Raw genomic sequence first — 21,739 nt, forward strand, 5'->3', positions numbered from 1 at the left:
TGTATTTAGTTTAGTGAAGGACCTGTGCAGTTAACAGACTGCACGACCGACACGCCCCCGCTCCGCGCCTCCGGATTATCCGTTCACACAGGATCCCCGCATACAAACGGCAGTGTGAAAGAGGCTACTGTTGTTATGCTAGCTAGTGCTGCCGCTTAGCATGTAGCTACAGGCTGCGCATGTCATTGCAACGTTGCTCCGGAAATGCCCCCAGAAGTAATTGAAACTTCACAACTTTATTGTCCACTCAAGGCCAGAAAATAAACAGTGACATAATCGATTATGGCACATTGCCGCATCGATGCTGAATCGTGCATGCCCCGCATTGCGATGCATAGCCAAATTGATTATTGTTGACACCACTAATGACCTCTGTGTTTGGTGAAATATGATAGGTCATCTGTGGTGAAATTTTTACTTTACAAATTACGGACCAGGCAGATTCACACGGGATTAAGATCACAGATGACCTCCGCAATTATTACAAATTACTGGAGGTCCCCAGGTAATACTAGTCCCATGCGAATAGGGCTTTTGTCAATTGGAAAAAGTGAGAGGGAGAGGGGAAAAAGTTGCATTCCATCTATACACAAATTGTCTTTGACGCATGTTACAATATACTGGACATTGTTGTGAAATGGCCCGGATCAACACACGATTCCCACATTTTAATGACGAATGGTTTGACGCAGCTTTTCGAGCAAATGCCGCTTTTATTTGCAATTCACGTTTTTCATCGCAATCTTCTAATTTGTCATTTTTGTCCGAAGCGTTTTTTTTTTTTTTTGGTTTTTTTTTTGGGGGGGGGGGGGCACTTAATTCTCATCATAAACACATTTCTTTATCCAATATCTTTTGATAGGCTTTGTCATGGGCTTGTAGGCAACTTCCTTATCTTCACTTCATGCATGGTGTAGCCTAAATGACTTTTCAATGGGCTGCCCTGTCACTCAACAGCCAATCACCGTTGTCACCGCTTGTAAGTGCGTCCTTATAAAATGACGTCATCCATAGCAACAGAGAGTTACTTCTAGTTTAGGAGTTCACTGTTGTCATAACTAAAAGTAGGTCTCAGCGGCTTTGTGAATTACTTTTAAGAAACGACTCCTACATAAAAACTTTCAGTCCAACTTAGGAGTACTCCTAACGTTAAGATAAAAGTCTTTGTGAATACGGGCCCAGATTGCTGCGTGTCTTTTTTTTTACTTTCTGAAACAGACAGCTCAATAATGTCACCCATTTTAATGCAGAGATTGGAAAGATCAGGCAAGTTTGGAACTTCATCTTTTTCCATTCTTCACATAACCACTTGAATACTTGACACGACTATGTCACTTTCCTGTGTACAACTGAGCTCAACACCTTGCTTTCAAAGTGAGCATCCAATCTTCTTCCAGAATTTATTTATTTCTTGTAAGCAACTCATTCACCCAACACATCCAAAAAACATAATCTATCTAGTCATGATCAGTGATCACGCTCCAGCTTCCTTATCAATTAGAACTCAAGTACATATCAAGTCTCACGGCAGATGGCACTTCAATACATTACTCTTAGAAGATCCAGATTTCAGTTCACTAATCTAAAGAAAGCGGGCATCCTTTCTGGAAATGAACATCCCTCCAGACACTTAACCATCACATTTTGGAAACAGGAATAACTGTTATTAAAGGAAAAATAATATCATAATATACTAATACCCCAAGTGAACAAATACAAAATGAAATAACCCAATTTAAAACCCAATTTGAAATATACACAAAAAGACAGTTCCCCCTCCAACAGGTCAAATATGAAAACTTTCAGTACAGTAATAAATCAAGAAATTTCTGGATAATCTACTACAACTCATACAATAAAAAGCAAGTAACCAATCAATAATCTACTGGTATCACCATTCACAACCCACAAGACATAAATAATGTATTTCTTAAATCTACAATTTGGTTCTGCAGCACAAGGTCTAACCTGCCCACTTAACCCTGGCAATATCAAATATTCAGGCATCAGTATTCCCTCTAGGCTGTCAGAACTATTCAACGTAAATACACCCCTCTGCTGAAAAACATAGAAGATGATTTCAGATGCTGGACCAGATTACCGAGTGCAACAGTTAAAATGAAAACTGTAACTGTAAAAGTGTAAAACCCCTTCCCTTGCAGATCTCTCCTTCCTACCACAACTAATCAAGAAACAGTGCTACTACAAGAATATCAATATCGCCTCCACTCTGCCTGGTGACAAGCACACAAGTCATCAGTGGTATCATGTTCAGTAGATAGACCCTGATTAGGTATAATGGGGACTTCCAGCTACACCCCCATTTAATTGTCATCATGGCTACAAAAGGGAATCACTTTCCTCAATCAGCTATTCAAAATTAAAAATAAAAATCATATCTTAACACACTAATCCAGAAGTATGGGGCTGGGAGAGATCAGTTCCTCCATTACCAACAATTGAAATCCATAATCAAATCTAAAATCAAAATAACCAACATTCATAGCCAACAACAAACCACAATATATGGATACAAATCAATGAAAACATCTTATCCATGACCACTAACACATATTTATAACTTATACAATATCAAACTATACACATAACACACATCATTACACATACACCATGATCAGTGACCTGCAGTCAGGAGAGGCAGGGGAGGCAGAGCCTCATCTGTCATTATGGAAAAAATAAAATATATAATAAACAAATAAATGAAATGGTTATATTTATCAAATAGTGTGAACTATAAACTTATTTAACTTAAACAATTTATATTGCTTTTTTATTAAAAATCACTGAATTTTCGCATTTCCGTTCAAATAAGGGGAAGAGACGCACGGTGAGGCAGCAGCAAGCTCAGGCTCACCTTGGATTGCGCAATCCCTCACAAACTGTGCTCTGCCAACATTTTTAATATATGCCCCCCTTGACTTTCCATAGTTTAGCTGATGTATATGATATATGTATGTAACCTGTTTCGTGTGCTCAGCGATCTTACAACGGCAGTGAAGAGGCACTGGGTGAGGCAGGCAGTTATCTTGGCTCAAGGTAGGAGGCACTCGTGAGCCCAGACATTCTTATTCTACTACGCAGCTGCCAAGTAAGTGAAAGCGAGCTAGCAACAATCTTAGAGTCCTTGGTTACGAGCGAGTCAAGCACAGTGATAATTTTTTTCCCCTCTAACCCCGCCTGGTTTTACAATGGAGAATTTTATATCGAAGCTCAAACAATTTTCTAAACTGGACTTTCAATCTGGACTTTCAATGGAACCACTGACTTCCTGCTGTGCATGTGTATGTGTGTGCGTGTGTTTGTGTCCGTGAGGTAGACTACGGCAACTGCCGCGGCAGGTCACACAGCGGCAGCAGTTGAGAAGGATGTTGAGAGATTAATTAAGAAAACCAAATTAATGTAGAAATCAGGTAATGGAAATGCTACTGCCAGCGAGTCAAATGCAACACTGACGACTGTTTTATAAAATAAAAATAAAAACAAATGCCAATAACAGCAGCAGTTGCCGGTGTCAACTGGAGCAGAAGGCAGGAAGCAGGAAGTGCCACTACTAGCTGCCGTTGCCACAAATTATGCCAGCCCTTGCTGTCAAATGGTGAATAAACTACTCTGTTGTGTTCATATATTTGTAAATCTGATTCTGAATGAGTCAGTGCCTCACCAGCCACAAACCTCACCGCACATCACTGACCACGATTATTATTATCACTGACCATGATTATTATTATCCTATATTAGTATCCTCAGATACACACACACACACACACACACGCACACCCACACAAACACACACACACACACACTTGCATTACACAATCAACCAGAACATATTTTTCCCTCTATCTTTCTCTCCCAATGTTCCTGCTAATTATTTATTTATATAATTATTATTTTTGAAATATTAAAGCTCCTGTTTGTAAGATGGTAAAACTGACGCTTTGGGTTTCCCAACTCGTCAGATACTGACGCTTTAGGATTGTAGGTTGGGTCGGACACCATCTGAAAGCTTCAGTATCTGACGATATTAATAGCTGCACTATTACATTTGTCATTTAAGAGATATTTAAAGTTTTTCCAGACATTTTTTCCCCATTCAAGCAGGTGGACAAAATTTTCACTTTTACTCTTTTCACACTTTTTCAAGCATTTTCCAGACTTAAAAACTCCATTCAAACTTCAAAAGATATCATTCATCTTTCAAATACCATGAAAGAGTTTCAAAATATTCAACTTTTTTTGAAGTTTAGTCATATCTTAGTTATAATTGAAGTCAATTAGAGCTCACTTCAAACCTACGCATTTTCAAACTCTTCATACATTATCAATTCAACTTTTTCATATTATATATTTCATATCACACATTTTAGCGCTGTCAGGCTTCAAACATTTACAATTTTTCAACCATTTCAGATTTTTACATTGTTGTGTATGGGGCAGAATTTTGACAGCCAGAGTGGAGGACTGTGTGCAGAGGTGATCCAAAAATTCCTTATACACACCTTATATTCAAATCCCTCTCATTCCTACAATGTTTACACCACCTATTTAATAAATATAAGCTTGTAGGAACATTTGTGTTGTCTGCAACAGTGTTCCTCCGATAGCAATCAGACCAATACTTTTGGCTGGGTAGGCCTTCAGAACAGGGACACCAACTAACTGCCACATTAAGTCCCACTAAACTGAGAGGAAAAATAACTGAAGGCAGGCAAACACATCCACATTTCCTAACCACTCCACTACCCACATTAATGACAATAAACACACACATTTCACAGCATGAGTCATTGGACTCTCACAGCATGTCATAACTAAAGCAGTTAATGGGCCTCATTCATGAACCGTTCTTACGAACAAATTTGTTCTTAAGTCCCACTTAAGAAGATTTTACGAAGATTGTGGCATTCATGAATTTTTTCTTATCTAGGATTTTTTCTTAGGCAAGAACAAATCCTCCGAACACTCAGGAGTACTCTTACGCACATTTCAGTGCCGAAATGTTGGCATGGTTGTGTTTTCTTCTCTTGTGAAGTTCAATAAAATGCAATATTACAGTGATAATTCTGTCATATTTATTCATTTATTTATTTATTTCATATTTTTGGTCATTTACAAATAATTTAAATTCTAAAATAAATTAAATGTGCCAATGGTTTAAGATAAATCAAGTAAATTGGAAACATGCCATCAATTAGTAACCTCCCACCCTATTTATACGTGGCATTTCTCCATCCAAGGCCCGCAAAACAATGGCATATATATTGCTGCTACGGCTTTCATCAATGTAAGAACACAGCTACGAACAATTCTGAGGCTTACGAACGAGTTGACGAATCTGACGAAGGGTTTTCTTAAAGGAGAACTTCGGTCGATTTAAACATGCAGCTTCATTGCTCAAGCTACCCTTGACTTGCCAGTACCGAAGACGCGAACAAATTTGGTCCAACCATTACAGAGCTCCGTGAACGGAGATGTAGCATTGAACACTAACAGCATGGGGTCAGAACTTTACACTGTGTTTTAAGCGTCTTAACATGCTCCACATCTCACACCAAAAGTTATGCAACATCAGCAGACACCTTACAACACAGCACTGTAGCGTGTATGACTCAAAATGAATAAAAAAGTAGTTAAAGCAGTGTGTTTGTGCAAGGAGCTACTTACCTGTTTGTTGACATCCGTGTGTTCCGATAGCTAGACCAAACTAGCATATCCATCGAGTGTGCACTTAACAGGCTTAACAAGCTATTGTAAGGCTCATGGCTCATGACAGGCTGTAACATGGATATGTACATTATGAAAAGAAACACGAAAATGCTGGATTACGTTTCCGTCTCCGCCAGTGAGGGAGTAAGTGCACGCTCGACGGATCGACTAGTTTGGTCTAGCTACCGGAAGACACGGATGTCAACAAACAGGTAAGTAGCTCCTTGCACAAACACACTGTTTTAACTACTTTTTTATTCATTTTGAGTCATACACGCTACAGTGCCGTGTGCTAAGGTGTCTGCTGATGTTGCATAACTTTTGGTGTGAGATGTGGAGCATGTTAAGACGCTTAAAACACAATGCAAAGTTCTGACCCCATGCTGTTAGCGTTCAATGCTAAGTCTCCGTTCACGGAGCTCTGTAATGGTTGGACCAAATTTGTTCGCGTCTTCGGTACTGGCAAGTCAAGGGTTGCTTGAGCAATGAAGCTGCATGTTTAAATCGACCGAAGTTCTCCTTTAAGGAACCTCTTAAGAACAACTTAAGAAAGAATCTAAGAAAATTCTTAAGAAGATATTGGTGAATGAGGCCCATTGTTCTTTTCAAGGTCCCATGGGGCTGATCATTCCTGAGTGTCATGTTTGAGATGTTACATCATTTCAATTTTCCTGATGGCATTTATCTTAAAAATACGTCCAATGAGTGAATAAACTGAGAGAATGAATAGGAACTTAACTTGCATAAACCGTAAAACCAGACGCAGATTAGAATTTTTTTTTAAAAGTGACCACCAGGCAAAACACATTTGCTTTTACCTCAGAAGTGATGCATAGATCATAGTTATATCAGGTCATAAAAATAAACATTCTAATTAATATCAGATGAGTTGCCGGTGGGTGTAATAATCAGTTTTGGGCAAGTTACTTTCAAAATGCAATTTATTACACATTACAAGTTACCTTCATTTAAAGTATCATATTATGTAACAATATTACTGTCTGCATAGAGTAATGTATTACTTACACTATTGTTTAGTTACTTTAAACAAAATGCCCAAATAACCTCTATAGAACAATTAAACAGCCTAGATCTTTCTAAGTAAACACATTTCCTTGGACACAAGGATGAGCAGGCAGATGAAATGTCAAAGTGTGATTAATTGTTAGATGGTTAAAAAAATGTTTAATTGAAGGCTCAGTTATATGAAAGACAGTAGACCTATACCTTCTCTAATGTAGCCTATAATGGCATGACAAGACCGAAATTTCTTCATCTACATCTTGTTATTTTAGTCCACAGTGGAAGGAATGCATGGGCATATGTGATCCAAGAATGCAAATTAAAAAGTGCTTTGAGGATTAGACCTAACCATTAGGCCTATGAAATAAGGCTCATTTCAGTCACTCAAAGACTTAAAGAACTTATAGGCGTGGCTATATTAAACACACACAGAGCGGATCATAATATGGTCATGCACGGTGTTCATGGATTTTTAAGAAACAACAATACATGCTGTTCTTTGGTTGGTAACGCGAATTGTAACATGTTACATGACTTAACTGTAGTAATTTATTACTGAAATATTACTAGTAATGCATTATATTTCCTTTCCTTGTTACCACTAAAAGAAATACATTACTGTACTGTGTTCCAGCACTGGAAATATTACATGTCATTAAGAAGGAAAACATTAAATTACCTGCACTATAAGACATTTTTCTTCGGGTGTCTCTCCATATTGTATTAACACATTGGACCAAAATTCACACAAAAAAACGACAAACATCTTTAACAAACCATTTCTATTACTTGGAACGCAAATATAAATTGTTGTTTGCTAAAGTTGTACAACTGTTTTTGAAATGTACCAAATTATACAATAACTACTTAAATTTAAATGCAGGCAATGCCTCAGCTCCTTCCAGCTCAGAGGAGCTGCACTGCCTGCTCCACATTCAGCAGTCTCCTCATTGTTTTGACACACAAAACAAAAACATGACTACATTACACACTAAACACACTACACTACACGCATGCCGTGCATTGCCATATGGTTTTGGGATTGGTTGATGTGGTGCCTTTTTTCACCAATAGGAAAGGGGGTAGCCATGTTTTTTTGCTTGCAAGCACTTTCTGCTTGGTGCACAGAGCTGATTGTCAGCAAAACCAAGGAGGTGATTGTTGATTTTAGAGAGAAGAAGGCAAATACACTCACCCCTGCCTACATCAGTGGAGCTGAGGTGGAGCAGGTGAGCATAATTAGGTTCCTTGGAATTACCATCACTAAGAACCTATCTTGGTAATCATATGTCACCATCCTCATTAAAAAAGCAAAGAAAAGGTTCTTCTTAGATAGACAGATAGATAGATAGATAGATAGATAGATAGATAGATAGATATACTTTATTGATCCCAAGCTGGGAAATTACGGTGTACGGTCTTCCTGAGGTAACTTAGGAGGGCAAAATTTCAGAGCCAAATTCTGGTGAAAACATCACAAACTGGCATGGTTTATATGCTGGCCATGACAGGAAGGCTCTACAGCAGCTGACTTGAGCCTCTCAGAGCAACAGAGATACCCATCAAGAGCCTGACATGTCTGCACAGAGCCCAGAGAATACTAACAGCCACCCCAGCCACAGTCTGTTCACCCTACTGCCATCTGGCAAAAGATACAGAGGTTTCCCCTGCCATATCGCCAGACTACAGAGCAGTTTCAGTCCCCAGGCTGTGAGAATCCTCAATTCATCCTCCAAATCTTAGTTCATTGTTCCCACTGGCAGCTCAAAACAAGCAGTTCTGATATCTTTTGATACCATGGCAATTATTGAAAGAAATAGAAAAATAAAGGACAGCACTCCCATCAAACTGTTTATGATTGCCACACGGACGTTTCGGGCAAGACACATTTCTTCAGTGTGTGTTCTGGCAAAATCCCAGTAAATCTATATAGGTGTGCTAATTTTAAAAAACTGCACAACAGATATAATCCAATAGGGGGAGCTGTATCCTTTTAAAGGAGAGCAAAGAACCACACAGGGTCTCATACCAAAAAAAAACAAAACAAAATAGCATCTTTCTGTATCACAGAAACAACATAGCACATGTTTGTATCTCAGGAAACATGTAAATGGAATGAGCTGTGGCCAGGGGCCAGTCTTGGTTCACTGATACAAGCATCTTTATTGATTCCCCGCCTCACATCATTGATAGAGACCTGAGCTGATATATGGCCCCACACGGTCAAAACACTCACTGGAGACAAGCACATAGAGTAACCACCTGCGAGCCATCAAAAAAGACAGTCAAGTTAAATACTAGCAGCAGGGCATATGAAGTGAGAACTAAATAAAGTGTTTTATCTGGAAGTTTATTTTTAATATGCCAAAATCATGATTTGATGTATGATACATCTCCCTGTATGTGTGCACAGGCACACACAGACAGCCATGCTTACATGCTGAGCTTAAGATGATTTTGCTCTGCCGGGGTTTAAGGCAAAAAGATTGAGCAGGAATTGAGGTTGAGGGAGAAAGAGAGGGCCAGAGGTAGGTGAGAGAGAGCATTAGAGTCAGTGAACTTCCATCATCCATCATTGTGACTGAGGCGCTGACACACTGAGACATCCCCAGATCCTTGTCGACAAATTGCGCTGGTAAATGATTTCTCCTATCAGCTAAATCATACTATCCATCCCTCCATCCTTCCCTACATCTCTCTGCATCATCCATGCGTCTCTCTCTTTCTCTATACTTCGTCTTTCCCTCATTGAGTTTATTTCCCTTTGGTTCAGTGGAGCACCATGCCTGTTGTTTGATGGATTCCCTCTCTCTCACTGACACACACACACACACAGACACACACACACATGCATCTTATCATGATGCATCAGAGGTTGCACATGGGGAAGCCTAATAGGGATTTCCAGAAGGGACGTGCCTTTTGTCTGTAATTGCACTGGGCTCGAATCTGATATGTGTCCCTGAAAGTAGCTATAGTCATGCTCCCCCACTCCCCCAAACACACACACACATCCATACACAACATTCTTGCACAATAAGTGTGTCTAATATCGATTTGCTTCTCTACAGGTATTTTTCAAAGTAGCCTGGGGCTGCTCTCCACTCCTATTAACCATTACTCAAGTTCTCGTCTGGCCAGAAACATTGTCACCCCTTTCCCATTTTCCCTTAGACATACGCAGAACATATAGGTGTAGCTCCGTCTGTCTGTCTGTCTGTCCGTCCATCCTACCATCTATCAGTCTATCTACCTATCTATCTCGACAAAACCAAGGGCCTAATTTGTACAACTCTGTAAATATTCACATGTAGAAACCCCCACTCGCGTGCATGAGCAATCTGACCAGCCCAACAGTTGACTATATTTAGCTCTAAACATGCCCCTAATTACCTGGTTTGTATTGAATAAATGCATTTTTTTTAGTGTTGAACAGAAATGTCAGAATCCATAAAGCAGTTGAAGAACAGGAAGCGTAATTTCACGGACTGTGAACTTGAAGTAATGATTAATCAAACTGTCGGACAAAAAAGAGTATTATTTGGAGGCTTAGGTTCTGGCTTTAGCAATAAGTTGAAGCAAGTGTAACAGCAGAAAGTGAACCAAGTAGTGAAAGCTGGGAGTTCAGAGCCACAGACTTTGGAGGAGTGACAGAAAAGTGGTCTGATTTCAAGCAAGAGGCCAAGGGGCTCATCTCTGAGTGTGCAAACTCCTGGAGGAGGAGAGAGGATCACTGCACTCGCTCTGCTTCATGATCAGTTGTCATCATGGGCATCAGCACAGTCCCTTCAAACTTGCTCTACCCTAAATTGTGCATCGGCAAAGTCCTCTTGCAACATCTAAGCAGCTTTTGTATCACGTGGCAAAACTCTATATAAATGTCACCACAGTTCCCACTTTTCTTATCCTATCTGAATGCAGATTCTAATACACACACAACAGATTACAATCAGAATCTGATCTGACCAGGCAGACGACATCTGGAGGTGTGTAGTTAAGACTATGCAAATGATTATCTATCCACATAAACCCACACTCTGACTGGATGTATGGAATCTTGTGCGCTTTTAAACCACATCCCATGATCTAGATCACTGAATGAAATGTGCCAAGTTGTCATACTGAGACCTGAGTCACTTTTGCATATGAAGGGCGCCATGGTTAAGTTAGCAAAAATATGTAATATTTGTCAAGTCAGACTTTAGAATAAAGCTTGCTGACGAACAATTAACATAGTAAAAAGTATGACTTTTGTACTGTTAATGTTATGAAACAGTCACCGTTTAATAAGAGCATTAGAGTTTATGCACAAAAACTACTTGTTAGGGTTAGGAAATAAACATTAAAATACCAATATTTAGTCACATAAAACAAGTTGTGGAGGTGATGTCACTCACCTCATGTAAGTGACATAAGTTGTGTTATGTTCCCTTACTAAAATTGCGTAAATTAAAAACAAATCACTCTTGACTGTTGGTCACCTGTCCTACCGAGGGAAAGCCCTGTGAATGACCACCCAACCCCCCCAACTGACTTGCAACTTTCCTGCTCTTTATACTAGAGCACTTGTATAAAGAACCCCTGCTTTGATGGGGACTTGGACTGTTCCACATCACCCCTAATGGTGGCAGTAATGGACTGCATGTTGCTTATAGTTTGCACATATAGCATTGCTCCAGTTGATCCATGTTATGGACTGGGATGGTTATTTGTTCTGTGGACATGTGTATGTGTGCATTTTTTCTGGTGTTAAACAGTTGTTAGTAGGGGGAATTATTAACGGAAAAGGGCCGAATCGTTACGTGGTGGATAGAAGCACCAAAATAGGTATAGATACTCTTTAGGGTGTATCTCATTATTTCAGAAGGGGTGCCCAAATGTTCCAATCCATTAAGGTCATTTTTAAAGGGAAAATCCAGGATGGCCGCCAACGAAGACCGAAGAGTAATAAAATATTACTCGGCTCGGAAATTATGCTTTATTCTCCCATTTTCTTTTTTGCATGTGATGTATATAGACCACTATCAAATGATATGTGCAATGTATCCCATGGAAATAATGTTACATGGCTTTTAAACAGCTTTAAAGAGAAAAAAATGGTAAAAAAAAAACAAACAAAAAAAAAACAGTCAGAATGAGAAGTCATCAAGTGGATCCCCATCTGAGTGGGAAATTATTTTTAAAATACAAACATAAATGGTTTTAAAAACTTTTACAAGAACTCATTTATAACTTTGAGAGACTAGTTTATAGATAAAATGTTTATGTGAGCAGAGATAACGCCTTACATTGGGACACAACTCACTGACATAATTTTATGCCAATATTAGCATTAGCGTTAGTAAATGTAGACTCAGTAAGATATGCTAATAATGATGATGCCTAAGTTAAGGTATTGTTGCTCCCAAAGGCAAAAAGTCAGCATGGGCTTCATTTGAATAATTTTAAGGTAAAACATGCCATGACTGCATGTCCTTTTCAACAGCTTAACCAGGAATCAAAATGTTTGCAGTGCTTGAGTGGTATACATGTGTCCTTGACGATAAAACAACTGATCATAAAAAAGTCAATGATCTCAGGAAGGACTTGTTTTCACAATGGAAAATATCCCTCCCACACAGGCTGCACTGCTACAGCATTCTAACCAAGCAGTGTACCAAGCCAGCATTTGGGCCAAATGTCTGCAGACTATTCAGTTGGTGCATTCCCCAGCAAATAGTGGATGGGCCAAAATAGATGATTCCTGGACGCCTTTATGGACACTTTTGGACACTTGGCAGCCAAAGTATGTATAGAACTTCTTAAATGCAGCTGCAAAACTGAGCCTATCTGCTCTCGAAAGTGCCGATGCAAGAATGCAGGGTTGCCTTGCACAGCACTGTGCCATTGTACTGGAGGATGTGAATAGCTGTACTGGATAGGCTTTTTTTAATGGTTCGATATGATCTGCTTGAGGTGCATGGTGTCTTCTTTGTAACAAATGATACATAGTTGGCCATTTTGTATTCCTCTCCTTTTTAAGGTGTTTTTGCTGTGCTTTCAAACAGCTGCCAGTGCTGTGGGTGGCCATTTTTTATTTCTTCAAAAGCTCATTTCCTGTGTGCAATTTTTGGGACTCATTTTCCAGGGTGCCTTAGGGTCACCCAAAGAGTATATATACCACATTTCATGCTTTTATGAGGTTGTTTTGGTGGGTTAAAAATTAGAATTTGAATTTTTGGGATTCGTTTTCCATGATAGTTGAGGGTCACTCAAAGACTATATACCAAATTTCATGTTTTTATGAGGTTGTTTTGGTGATTTTTGAATCAGCTGCCAATTACATGGGCAGCCATTTTGAATTTTTTCAAAAACTTACTTCCTGTACTTCCAAGGGACTTCTATACCAAATTTCACGCTTCTATACACTGCATAACGTTTTTCCATATAATCCCCCCTACTATGTATGGTTATCTCCAAAGGATTGATGTTGGATCTAAAACAAAAGGCTAACAGTGAGCCATGTTATATGCTAGCACCGGAGGCCATAAGGCAGCACAAGGCCCGCTCAACGTCAGGACCATGTGGTCCTGTTACTTGCTTAAGTACTTAGACATGATTATATTATTTTGTGTTAAATATCACTATTTGCACTTTGATTATGTTGTGTATTGCCAAAAAGGGCAGTATAAGCTAGCCAACGAGACAGTCTTCACAATTGTACAGTACGCTGACGAGAAATGACTAGAATCTTATTGCTTAATAAAGATTATGTATTGTAATTGCAGTTATATTTTATTCTTATTACAAATATTCATCGCTACTTGTTCTTTATTTCAGATACCATTAAACATGTTCATTGTATATGTTCTGGTAAAAGAGGAAGTCTTGGACAGTGGTATTGAAAGGCTGTGCACAGTCATTTCTTCATTGTAGTCAGTCACCTTCACCTTCTAATGGAGGACAGCAATATCTAGGTGCAGCATACCAGTAGTATGTTTTAACCCTCATCAACTCATAAAATCCATCTTCATGTGTCATGTCAATATTCTTGAGCAAACCCAGGTTTAAGATTCATTCAACCCTGCTGCCTTAAGGAAAGGCACAGGAAATCATTCCTATCTGGTGCCATCAGACTTTACAATGCTCACATAACAAAACACAAAACACACACATAACTGTTGTGTTTTATACATAAACCTGCACCTTTTTCTCTTGCACCTTATGTTCCACTTACCTTAACATTTAATTTAATTTACCTCAATATTTGTATTTTATTTCATAACTACTTAAGCATTTACTATATCCAATTAAATGCTTAAGTAGTTATGAAATAAAATACAAATATTAAGGTAAATATTGAGGTAAATATTCTGTTGTTTTTTTATTGTACTTGTACTGCTATGATGACCTAATTTCCCCTCGGGGTTTAATAAAGTTATCTATCTATCTATCTATCTATCTAGCTAGCTATCTATCTAGCTATCTATCTAGCTATCTATCTAATGCCCCTACATGTTCTTAGTTCTTCCTGCTGCTGAAGCTTTATCTGTTCATAGGTTTTTGCAGATCAAAATGCTGTATGAGCCTTTATTATGTTGAAAAAAAATTGAATCTTTTAGACAGTTCTTGAGAAAAATGTTCCTTTTTAACAACAAGAACACAAAAACAGCTGTATTGATAAATGAGCAACTTTTGTGTAGACCTTCACCTGTGCTGCTTCACAACTTATTTGTCTCATTCATACTCTTGCTGTGACAGTGACACACACACACACATGCGCACACACACACACACACACACACACACACACACACACACACACACACACACAGCCCACTGGTCTTATAATAATAATAATAATAATAATAATAATAATAATAATGATAAGAAGAAGAAGAAATAGGGCTTTGATAATAATGCTCTGGTTTCAACTAATACATTACATACATTCCAAAATACCACAGATTAATCGAGTTCTATGACACACCTTCACCTTGACCTCCATCAGAACACGTTCCTTTCATGTTCCACAGCAGCTTTGTAAACATGATGGAGGCAGATGACTAAACGCTGCTAAGCTGAACTGAATGGAGAAGTCCCACTCCAGGTGGTGCTTCTTCCTGTCTAACAGTTAACATTCTTTCTCAAACAAAGAATGGGATGTGTGATGTAAACTATTACTTGTACTGTACATTTACTGCCACGAGACAAGCTCTCTGTTAAACGATCCTCCTGCTTCAGTGGCTAACAGCTGTCTGCTCTGAGCTCAGCCACCGACTGTCGCTCTCCACTCACTCACTACCCACTACTCACTGCCCTGTTCTTAAAGGAGTCACGCCACTCTTAAGACTAGAGAAGCCAAGCTTGGTGGATGACATTACTGTAGACTATTCTGTTTTAGCAACAGTTTCATTTTCGCAAGGGATTTTGTATCATTCAAGTACTTCAAGCTAGAGATATCTCCTCCTTTTAAAGTTTAGAATGTCATTCTTAACATGTATTCATTGATTCACTCATTTAGAAAAATGTATGTATTTGAAATTGAATATTTTTAAATGCTTACGGCAAATATTCGTATCTGATTAATGAATCAAAACGCTTGTAATTAATTAGATAATTGTAAACACTTTTAAACAGCCCTAATAATAATAATAATACACATACAGAAATATAGTGTAGCAATATAGTATTCAGCTTGCAGTGGCCTCCACATATTTGCATCATAATACAGTCATGAAAATAAACTCTCCCCTGTTAAAAACATGCATATTCTCTTTGCTTTAAATACTGAGAAATGAGCAAGCCATTTACACAGAGAAAGAGAAGAAAAGCAGAAGAAGAATGGACTATAAGAGAGAAACTACATTTCAAAGGAGGAAGCAAACACAATATATATTTCCAGTCTGACAAATTAATGTTTGCCAACACTCACTGCCTTAATTCTGCATCATCATTATCATGACGGTGGCTGCTACTCCGCAAACTCACTGACTTCCCTTGGGCACAGTCTCCTGCTATGAATATCAGTGTGTGTCACAGTGACCCAGTCCCTGTGAGAGAGTTATCCTCAAGTCTGTGAGACATGCTCACACACAAAAAACATACACACCCAACGCTGACACAGAGGCAAAGGAATCTAATTTAACACTTGGCTGAGCAGAGATTGGCCAACACTCCCAGTCCCTCAGCGGCCAAGCAGGGACACTCCACGACCCAGCCCCTGTGTGTGTGTGTGTGTGTGGTCTGTGTATGTGTGTGTGTGTGTGCGATGACAGCTTTAAAACTAGAAAGCCAGAAAGCAAAGAGTGAACGAGAGAGAAATCATGTTCATGAAGGAGTAGAGTGGTAAGGCTTGTTGAGAGGAGGGACTGTTTAAGATTCAGAGTGAGTCAGAGGTTCGCTGGCTGCCAGCTCCCTCTAGGCCTGCTACACGATATTCACTAACCCCCATAACAATGGCAAACATATGTAAATCTGCCTGCGTGCCCAACTCAATCAGAACCTGACACAAGCACCGACATTGCTGGCATACCCGGTGGAGGAGGACATGCTCAAGGCATGCACACTCAAAAAGGTGTGTGTGTGTGTGTGTGTGTGTGTGTGTGTGTGTGTGTGTGTGTGTGTGTGTGTGCGCGCGTGTGTGTGTGAGTGTGGCCCACACTCTATAAAAGCCTTATAACTCTCTACTAGCAGATTTTGCAATATCCAGGTACTTAAAAATTCAAGTAATAGGATTTAGTAGTTTAATTCATGATATAAATAAAACTAAAATCATTTTAAAAGGAATTTGCAGTATACATATTTTTCCACATATATAAAAACTCTGATGCCAAGTAAGATATCTGTGGATCCATTCTTATTATTACATATTGCATGGCTGGTTGCTGGCACAGACAGCACAGACATGCTAAACTACTGGACAGCTGAGAGAGAGAAAAGTCTTTCACACTATAATATAAGCTATTGTGCAAGTGATTTTGCATGTTTTAGAAAAATGCATTCAAAATCTAAAATGCCAAAGCTAGCAAATCATAGAGAAATAAAACAAAATGAAATTCTATTAAATGGGTGCTATACAAAATCCAATACAGGTGCAAAGGGAAATAAAACTAAATAAACTGCAATGAAGTCAAGGATTTCAAGTGCAATAGACAAAAAGATAGAAAAGACAGAGAGTAAAATAAGTATAAAAGAGCAACATTAAAACCCTTGAATAGACATCATTCAAATGCCTGTCTGGATAGGTGTGTTTTATAACACTTTCACAAATTGAGGTACTGACTCAGCTGATCAGGCAACAAATACTGAACACAATAGGACCCTGTCAAAGTTGTGAATAAAACCAGTATGTGCACTGCGTGTGTGTATTGGAGCCAGGTACTAAGAATCCTGCAAAAACACCTACACCTAGACCCAGTGTTTGGGCCAGACATAGAAACTGCATGTTTTTCCACAACTGTTTAAAATTTAAAGAAATTAAAATGAGGCTGGTCTTGGTCTGTACTTTTCCTGTTGTCTACAAGTCCTGATAAAAGACCCAAACTAACAGTGCACTGGTCACCCCAATCACAAATATATAGTTTATTTTTTTATGTATTTTCTTTTTTTAAAATGCTATAATATATGTTGAAGTTAAGGCCGCTGGCATGTTAATATTTTTCATCCATCCTGTCAAACAGAGCCAGAACACTGCTCAGTCTGCAATGAGTTTGAAAGACATTGAAGTTAAAGATCCTTAAAAAGGTTTAACCTTTAAATTCCCAGTGGCTTCCTGAGTCTTGTCAGCTGCCTGATCAGTACTGCACATGCACAACTCTCAACAGAGATGAAAAAGAAGCAAGATATCTCACTCCTTCACTACTTCAGTCCTCAGCTCCAGAAAAATTGTGTCAAATTCAGGATGTTATGACTAAGACTTTCTTAAACAAGTTGAATGTTTTCTGGATTCATTCTGCTGAGGTTTATGAGCTGCTGTTGTCTATTTCCTTTCCATCCTTTTATCTTTCTGGCATCTGCTGGCAATATGAAAATGTGGTATTTTAGCAGGTTTACCCATGTTTGAGGGAATTAGATGTCCAATGCAAATGAGAATGATACATTTTTTTGCTGATTTGGGTATGATTTCATGATCACATATGTCTTGTCCAAAATTGAAAGAATGTTATGCTGAAGGAAGTATTGAGCTAACAACACAAATTGTGCGTGCACGCGCGCGCACACACACACTATGTCTCTGATCTCATGATGTGGAGGTAGTGAGAATCAGCAGGGCTCTAAGAGTATCATGATCAGAGAAAACAGGTACTGGATAACTATTAGCAATTTACACCTTCCTTCTGGGAAACACTCTATGTGGAACATCAGCCATGGCCACAAAAAAGAAAACATCAGGCAAAATGAATCTAACCTTACTGTAGAGATGTGTGATCTGTGAGCACAGGTGTGAATGGTTGTTAAGCTGTCTGGGGAAGGGAACTCAGTACTGCATTGTAGGTGGGTGACAAGTGTTGTATGCCACCTCCTCTGTTAAAGACAGTCTGTGTATCACCTTGTGTATACATTTACATAATACCTTACTTAGCTTAGTTTTACCAACTCACAGTAACAAGAAAAACAGTCACATCACTCTAACTGTCACAGTTTGTGTTGTCATTAGTTACACTAAAGATATGTTTCAGTGGGGCGCCGTTTAGCTCAGTTGTTAGAGCACGCGGACCCGGGTTTGACTCCTGGACTGGGTCCCTTTGCTGTGTGTCACTCCCCCTCTCTCTCCCCCTGTTTCCTGTCATATCTTCAGCTGTACTATCAATAAAGGCCATAAAAAAAGGCCAAAAAAAAAAAAACAAATACTTAAAAAAAGAAATATATGTTTTAGTAAACAGCCAATGTTAGATGTGACTTACCGCTCTAAAAAAATGTTGTGAGTTCATTTTTTTACTCGCCCACAGCTGTCTCCAGCATTGGAGAGACCTGGCAATATCTGCTCCTATTTTGCTTCTCTTCTCTGCAGTGGATGTGGTTTCTTGGCAGGAGCTGTTTTTTGAGATGATGATAAAAGTGTTTTTTTTTTTTTTTTTCGGGAGCTTCTTCTTCTTTGTGTTAAAAAAATAACAAAATAAGTAACTGAGGATGTAAACTTCTATACAGCTATAGGCTACAGTGACTCACTATTGCCTCTCAGGCCAGGCGGTGGTATTACAAGAAGGAAAGGCCCGTCTTGGCTGCTTAGCGTTGGTCTGCATTGCAATACATAAGCATCTTGGACATAGGGCCAGAACTGTTTCTTTTCTGTTGATAGGGTTAAAAAAACATTTTAATGTGTTAAACTCAAATTTTGTACAGAATATACAAAATGCAGCCTTAATAGGGGTGATAATTACTTCATATATTTTGTAACTGAGATATTACTTACTAGAATGTATAGCCACTTGAATTGAATAGAAAATTGTGTTTCATCCCCATATGTGCTGCTGGTTCTAGACAATATTCTAGCTGTACAGTTGTTGAAGCTGTCAACTCATAGGCCTCTTCAGTTGCACTTTCCTTTAATTTAGAGAGAATCATGATATATTTTTGATGATTTAAGAGTTTTTCATTGTAAAAGAATTCAGATCAGAGTGATAAGAACACTGCATGATTCATAGGCGCACTGCACTCTTTCTTTTTGAGACAGAGGGAGAGAGCAAAACACAGAAAGAGACATGAGAGAGATATGGGCAGAAGACTGACTGAGGCTGAAGAGACAGGAGAGACCGGCAAAGAAAGAGCTTTGGGAGGGCAGGGAGACTGACAACATTCCACTTCGACTTACAAATGAGCAATTCATGTACAAATCAAAAAGTATCAATATCACAGACACTAAGCCAAAAAAAGCTTAGGCAAAAATTACTTATGACAAAAGTAAACTAGATAATATCCAAATATTTGTGACCCCAAATGACATCAAGAAGTAAATTGAGGCCCAGACATTCATTCAGTTAATTATCTTCGTCTTCGTAAATGGAAGTAGTACACATGTGTGTGTTCAAGGTTAAAGACACATTTCCAGGTGATTCCATTTTTCTTTCTTAATATGAGACTAGGTGGAGTAAAGCTGAATAAAATTGGATCACCAAACTTAAAGCTGATTTTTAAGTGAAAATTATTTTGTATGAAGTGGAAGATGTCACTAGAAGAACAAACCCACCGATAATTATGTTCACCTCTACAGATCTCCACAGCCTTATAATGTTTCAGAATCTTTCAGCTCAATGTTTTGGTTTTATGGTCCAAAACTTTTTTCAGTGAAAAAGCTCCAATAAATCCACAGACACACAAAGTTGGCCATTAGAAGGTGGGTAAATCGAGCATTTAGCAGCCAAAGAGACCGTTATTTTTGAGTTTGAGGATATTTATCCATAGCTAGTATTGGACTTTTCATCAGGTGGCCTCCATATCAAATGAATTGATTGCCAACAAGGCTCTGTGTCTATTGGATGTATAAACATGCAAGTGTTTCCGAATATGCTCACTATTTCAAGCTGATAATGTGCACACATTGTGCTAACAGCTTTCTCTTCTGCTACAGGGTAGATAAGTGAAACAATCTCTGCAGGTAAGACCATGGGTTGATGTGTGTGTGGAAGCTTTATGTTTAGATAAGCAAAATAGTGAAGCTTATTGGTGTTGTTGAGTGTGTTGACAATCATGAGTACTTCAACAATAGAACTGAGATTTTTCTCGACCACCAGGGACTGATTGAGTGATGACAATGGAATTACAGGAACCACACTGTGTCAATACCCAAATAGACCTTACCAGCTTCTGAAAACAATTACATCAAAGTGGTACCTTGCCAGCTAACAAGAGGCCAGGTCCTTTGCAGCTGAATGGAATAAGGGAATACATTTATTTTTTTTCCACAATGGGACCTCAAAGATTGGATGCACCGGTCTGCATCAGTGTTCCAACCCTGTGGTTTCCACCAATCCATGTGCTTGATCAATGAGCATGCCCCATGGGGTGCTGCTGGGTGTGCTGATCAATTGTGATGGCAAGGCTAACAGTGAGTAAGGGGTTGGGAATGCAAATGCAAAGATTTCAGTTAAACTTCAACATAGGAATCTGGGACTTCATCAATTTATTAGTAGCTAAATTTGATCTCTTTCTTTACTGAAGACATTGAATGAATGGGATAGGTTGGATTAAGCTGAATTTCATTAAAAGGCAGGCATAAGAGAGTGAGAGATAACTCCCTAACCAAACAAGAACCATGTGTGCAAGAAACAAAGTTCTTTTTACAATGTGTCACATCAAAAAAAGTGAAAGACCCAAAACTGGCTGAAATATCTCAAGCATTTGTTCCCCTGCTAAAATGCTGACACAAATAATCAATGGACATAGATAAAATACCCCTTTAAATGACAACTTTTTACAAATAATGGTGAGTATTACGTCAGAGTAAGTCTCCATCATTTATGTGCGCAGCATAACCAACCCCCATTTATACGTAACACAAGAGCAACTTGATTTCTTTATATCAAAATAAAAGATCATTACAATTGGTTAGACCCACTTGGATTCTGTTGTACCAGTGCTACATGCTTTAGGAGTTTACATACACACAGTAGATTGAATGATCCCAGTGCTTATAGAAAGTTGTGTGAATCAAATTTGCTTCGTAGCATGGCCTCTTAACTTTTTCCGAGTGATTTTTCTGAGCCCATTTTAATGGGGCTTGTTTGAAACACCCATTAGAAACAAAAATGTAATTGTTTGGCCACAATGAGCAGCAATATGTTCTGAAGAAACAAGTCTATTCCAGGAAGCTAACACATTTAGTTGAATTTCACCGATTCTGTCAAGAGGAGTGGTTAAAAAGTCAGCCGGAAGCTTGTAGTGGCTATCAAAAGCACCACAAGTTAAACATTTAACCAAATATTAGAATTACTGTATGTATATTTTTGACCCAGCTGATTTGGTCACAAATTCAGATTTGAAACAAACTTTATGAATGTTTTTTGTGACA

The 21,739-nt window shown here is 38.7% G+C and overlaps 1 protein-coding gene across 14 annotated transcripts in view; it reads right to left on the reverse strand.

Annotated features, from left to right (window-relative positions):
• The window catches only part of LOC115570877 (RNA binding protein fox-1 homolog 3-like), a 1,044,539-nt gene that overhangs the window by 141,921 nt on the left and 880,879 nt on the right, over nucleotides 1–21,739 (reverse strand). Inside the window, exon 1 of one of the 14 annotated variants that reach the window (XM_030399666.1) lies at nucleotides 15,665–15,836. The exons of the other annotated variants lie outside the window; for them this stretch is intronic. The gene's annotated coding sequence lies outside the window, so the exon portion shown is untranslated. Of the gene's footprint in view, nucleotides 1–15,664; nucleotides 15,837–21,739 lie in introns of those variants that run through there. 14 annotated transcript variants of the gene reach the window in all.

The sequence above is a fragment of the Sparus aurata genome, chromosome 20, assembly GCF_900880675.1.
Source record: "Sparus aurata chromosome 20, fSpaAur1.1, whole genome shotgun sequence".
NCBI lineage: Eukaryota > Metazoa > Chordata > Actinopteri > Spariformes > Sparidae > Sparus > Sparus aurata.